This window comes from Dipodomys spectabilis, unplaced genomic scaffold (genome assembly GCF_019054845.1).
Source record: "Dipodomys spectabilis isolate Male_0828 unplaced genomic scaffold, ASM1905484v1 ptg000558l, whole genome shotgun sequence".
NCBI lineage: Eukaryota > Metazoa > Chordata > Mammalia > Rodentia > Heteromyidae > Dipodomys > Dipodomys spectabilis.
The window spans coordinates 2,089,972-2,096,036 of NW_024871235.1; the positions used below are offsets into that span (position 1 = coordinate 2,089,972).

Consider the following 6,065-nt stretch of genomic DNA (forward strand, 5'->3'; position numbering starts at 1 on the left):
GCTTGGGGAGCATATTAACCCTTTCAACATTGGATCTTTCAGAACCCTGTAGCACACAAGGTTATAATGCTAGAGTCTCAGAGACTGGGCAAATCGATCTACTAAACTTGAACCTTGAGCTCTGACTCCAATTCTGGTATACATCAGCATTCATTTTCCAGAGAATGTTCTCTTAATTAGCAAATAGGAAAAGTACTTTGATTAACCCTCACATTTTTCCAGTTGTGTGTCTCGAACTCAAGCCTGGGCACTCTCTCTGAGCCCTTCAGCTCAAGGCAAACAGTACCACTTGAGCCACAGTGTCTTTTGGTGGTTCATTGGAGATAAGAGTCTAACAGGCTTTCCTTGCTTAGCCTTTCTTTGAACTGTGGTCTTCAGCTCCCAGTCTCCTGAGAAGCTAGTTTTCCAGATGTCAGCACCAGAATCTGGCCTATTATTTTTGAAAATCCTGGGGCTTGATCTTAGGGCCTGGGCACTCTCTGTGAGCTTCTTTATCTCAAGACTAGAGCTCTACCACTTGAGCCACTCCACAGCTTCTGGGTTTTTCTGAGTATGTGGCACTGAGGATTCAAACCATGTCATTCATGCATGCTGAGCAAGCTCCTTACCACTAAGTCACATTTCTAGCCCCACCCTTAAATTTTATCCCTCAACTTGCCTTTCCTCAAGAAAAGGCATCTGATTATAAATCATCTAAAAAATCCCTATAGGAAGGTTTCCAAAGATAAAGAAGACAAAGCTCTTCTGTGAGCGAGACTCTAAACATGTGAAGACTGTAACAAATGCTTCCATTTAATTATGTATCATGTTTCAACACTTAATAAAGTATAAATGAAAATGAGTCAATGTCTTAAATGATTGTGAATCATTTTATAATAGATGTAAAACATGTACTAAATATTATGTGTATAATAATACTAAATACAATAAACAATAAATAAATGAATCAAATAAAAAATAAAATACAAAATCAATAATAAAATTTATATGTAATAAACATACATATGTAAGTATATATCATATATTACACATGTATAGTAATATTATTTTCCATTGCAGGGCATTCATTTGGGCTTTCAGAACTCTAGCCTGAATTTGTTTTCCTCAAAGACAGTAAGCTTCGTCTTCACTCTTGGTGCAAAAGAGTTACCTGGAGGGTGAGATCAAATCACAGCAATTACAGAAATACTGACCCCAGTTCCACGACAGTAGCTTAATTTTTTTTTTTTTTTTTTTTTTACTGAAAGCAGTTATGTTCATTCAGTTTCATACAGAGCATTTAAAAAAAAAAAAAGCAGTGTAAAATTTTATACAGCTTTTCAGACATCCTTCCATTATCCCCAAAGTGCTTCTCTGAGCACTACATTTTTTCTTTTTCTGTACATTTTTATGGCAAAAATGTTGTACAGAGGGATCACAGTTACATGAGCAAGGTAATGAGTTCATTTCCTATTGAGCGTTGTTGCCTCCTCTTTTGTTTGTTTTCCCCCTACCTTCCCTTCCCTCCCATCTCCACAACTACTCCCCCTGCCGAGCTCAGTGACTTTTTTTTATTTTTGGCTTGGCACGGGGTTTGAACTCAAGTAGTGGCAACGCTGCACCTTCCCTCACATTGCTACAGATTTACCAAGACCCTGAGTACAAATTCCAGGTTAAGGAAGGAAACTGGCAGAAATTCCAAACCAGAGATTTTTATTTCTTTTTAATTTAGTTAAATAATTAATTAATTGTTTTATTTATTCTTTATTTTTAACCACGGGGCTTGAACTCAGGTTGTGGCTATGCTGACTCAGCTTCCATCACCCTAGGCTGTGGTACAGTCTCTAGACCCATAGCCCATCCTGGGATCCTAGGCCCTGAGGGTTTGCAGGAAGAAAAAAAAGTAGGATACCACAAAAAGTGGCGAGCTTCAGAGGGCTGGGGTATTATGTCTTTTTCATTGCACCGTGGGTCTGAATGACAAGGCTACAAAGTGGACATGACCTGCCATTGCTCATACATGCAAGGCAAGCACTCTACCACTGATCCACCTTCTATTTTCTCATTCCTGGGAGAAGCTGCACATGATCCTCATTTTCAGTCTGTACCTTTGGATACGGAGGAACATCTCTCCTTTGCTCTCCATCAATTCCCTACTTTCCAGTTAGAATGACTTAGAATAATAAAAATGTAAAAAGAGAAAATAAATCATCATGAAAAAAACAGATGCAGAAAATTCGCTGTAGTTTTCTCACAAGTTCAATCAATATGAACTATTGGGGAAATACATGGACACCTTATTCCCACTGGCACTGAAAGACTCTAGTTAGGCAATTCTGATGAAGATGAGTAACAAAACGAAAAAGTGAGAAATCGTATCAATTGCAAGAAAAAAAAAATGGAGTAGGATCCAAGCAAATTTCTTCTTTGTGCTGCTGAAAATAATCGGCTTACTAGAGTGTGGTGACTACTTTCCATAAAGGCCACTCATGTGAATACTAGGGATGAGAATAAATATACCCCTCTTCATCGGGAAGCCTACAGTGGACATGTAGACATTGTCCATGAGTTGGTGGCTCAAGCAGCAGATATTCATGCAATAATTGTTAATGGCTGGATACCCCTGCGCAGTGCTTACTCGTGGAATAATACCAGTGTGGCGTCTTTCTTACTTCATCATGATGCAGATACCAATGCCCAAACTAAATGCCTCTTGACTCCCTTGCATCTTGCTGCTGGGAATATAGATAGCAAAGATACACTAGATCTCCTTCTGTTGAACCATTATATCAAACCAGGTCTGAAGAAAAACTTGGAAGAAACTGCCTTTAATATTACCAAAAGGATAAGTATGTATCACTACTCTTTGAAGTTGTGGAAGGTTGTACAAATTGTTCTATTAAGTTGTAATGGTTCGGTTAAGTTTCTTTTCTTTTATCTTTTTTTTTGTTGAATTTTATTATTTTACCGTGAAAACACCATACAGAGGGGTTAAAATTACATGGGCAAGGTAATGAGTACATTTCTTATCAAGCATTGTTGCCTCCTCCTTTATTTCCCCTTCCCATACCTTCTCATCTCCCCCCCACTCACATCCCCCCTCACTACCCCTCCCCCCCTTCAAAGTTGTAAAGTTCGTTTTTCTACCTGACGTCTTGTATATCTCATTGTTGCAATGGGTCAACCTGTATCCCTATTTAAACAATTTGTTTTTTCCCTTCCCCTCCACAAATCATACCAACATCAAATAAAATTAAAGTAGGGATTTTACGGTGGTGGAGGGACATACAAAGCAGCAAAGTTATCATCTTATAAATATGTTAGAAACAATTGCAAGAAAGAAAAAAATAACATTTGAATCTTTATCTTGGGGTTCAATTCAACTAATATCAACTTATCTGACCATTTCTGTTTGTCTCAGACATATATTAGTTATTGCAAATAAGGGAAACCATGGGATCTATGTTTCTTTGGGCCTGGTTTACTTCACTTAATATATTGTTTTCCAATTCTTTCCATTTCCTAACAAATGGGGCAATGGCATTCTTTCTGAGGGAGGCATAAAATTCCATTCCATAGAATTCTATTTTCTTAATCCATTCATCTACTTGGGGCATCAAACAAGACCATACTAAAGCTACCAGAACAACTATGTTTATCGCAGCATTATTTAGCATAGCTAAGATATCAGTTACGTTTCTTAAACATCAAAATGCCAGTCCATTCTTTGTGTCCATACAAAATATTTTCACAATCCAAATAACAGCAATATCTTACTGTAAAAATTCCGTGGAATTTTTCCAATGGAATTGCCTGACTTTGATGTCAAAATGTATTTGAGTTGTTTGTGTACATCTATAATGATTTCTTCAGAGTTTGTGATTTTTTAATCAGAAATAATTTGATCTTATCTGTTGAAATGAGTGGTACAGATGCTAAAGATATTTCTGGTTCTTGACTGAAAAAAGTATATTTTAAAATATTCTATATTCTGTGTTTGCATAATATCCATAATCTATTTAATTCTTTCCTAGATATACTTTGAATTCAACATTGTTTTATAATATGTTATTTATTAATAAATGTGTCCTTTCAGATTGCATTTCATATAGAAAATTTAAGATTATTTTTTTCTAGGTTCTTTTTTTTTTTTGGTCCAGTCATGGGCCTGAACTTTGGGCCTCTGAACTCTGAACGCTGACCCTCTGCTCTTCAGCTCAAGGCTAGCGCTTTACCACTTGAGCCACAGAGCTACTTCTGACTTTTTTCTTTTTGCGTATGTGGTGCTGAGATATCGAACCCAGGGCCTCATGCATGCAAGGCAAGTGCTCTACCACTGAGCCACCTTCCCAGCCCCTTTTTCTAGGTTCTTAAAGTAGTTTGTTTCTTTGGGATAAAATGATAATGTTAACTAATTTCAAAAGTTTTGTGAAGTTCTATGTAAAGGCCTTTCTAAGGTGAAGTTTTAATACACTGATGTCAAACTAACGTTTAATTCTAACACTGGCATATATTGTTACACTTGTAATTTTGTAATTAACCTTTTAATAACTGTTTTTCATTTCTGCAACTGAACAATGAAAAATATGGAATAATTCACAAATTTTCATATTATCCTTGTGCAAGTGTTATGTTAATCTCTGTATTGTTGTAATTTGGGTATACGTGCTGCTGAAGCATGTAGTATCCTCTAAATTTAAGTAGTTAATGATGCAATCTTTATACAGGCTTATATCCTTGGGTGCCTATTTGTAGCAAGAAAACCTTATTGTTCCTAACAATACTATTGATCTTATTTCCCTAAAATAATGTGTATAGTGGAAAAAAAATTATATTGTTCGGTCGATTGCTCACATTTGCGTTTTTTTGTCAATGACAATTTTAAGGCTTTTTCATTTTAGATTTGATCATACTTTGAAGCACTTATAGCTAGGTCCTAAGGTGATGGCTTTTTCAAGTTCTTATTTATGTAACTGAGTTAGCTTTGTGGAGCTAATAGATTCAACGTAAGCCTTGCTTAAGAGCTACTTCTAAACTTCTTCAGCTTAAATTTTCCAAATGACGTGTTACTGGCACAAATTTCTACCTGACCCTTTATCCTTCTTCCATGTAGGAACAGACCAACCAGAATATCCTACCCTGACAGCATAGATTGTCTTACTGGAACAAAACTAATCTTAGTTACAAGGGATCATAGAGAGATGAACAGTTCAGCAGAACTGTTCAGACTAGAAGGTATTTTATCAAAATTTAAGTGTCTATTATACCATTTCAAAAGTAACTAACGCCAAGGTGAAAAAAATTCGTCATATGCATGATTTCCTAATGTCTGGACTGTCTACCTTCCAACCAGGCAGGAACTTACACTACTGCCTTTCTATCACCAAATATTTCCATAGCTCCAGAAGAAGTCCATGTTTCTCCTCATTATTAAGCCTTAAATTGGTAATGTTTTAATCACAGTGTTTCCTCTTGCCTCCAGGCTGTAAATCTACAAATGCTAAAGATTTAGGTCTAACTCTACCTATCACTGAGGTACAGATAATGAAATAATACTTTAAAACAGAGTTGTCTTTGATACCCTAACCACAACAGAACAATGCAAAACATGTGCCCTTTTTATTATATTATATATAGTTATATATTTTATATTTATATGTGCTGATTTCATATTTCACACAGTGAAACTTAGTAGAATTAATTGATAATTTGACAAATAAATTGATAATTATTTATTCCAATAAAGAGAATTAGAATACAAATAATTAGGTTTATAATACAAACTAGAATATAAAAAGTATCAATGTAATGTCTTCACTATAAACTTGTGATACCTTCTAAGTGTCCTTGTTCTTCTGAATTCACATGGTAAAAAAAAAATGTTGATTTCCTCTAAAGTATAAGGAATTTTACTCTGCTGCTCTGTTTATTGTTTCAACTCGCTTGTTCCAAACTGTTTTTTCTCCATATTTCTGAAGCATACATATTGATTATACCCAAATTTTTCTGATATTATGTATACAAGATATTATCTTCTGCAAGATGTATGGGTCCTAGGATCCCATGTCCCAGTTACCCGCATCTTC

The 6,065-nt window shown here is 35.6% G+C and overlaps 1 pseudogene; it reads right to left on the reverse strand.

Moving 5' to 3' along the window:
• Positions 1-4,559: 4,559 nt before the first annotated feature.
• On the reverse strand, positions 4,560-4,659 carry LOC122100065 (annotated as a pseudogene).
• Between the last annotated feature and the right edge of the window lie 1,406 nt (positions 4,660-6,065).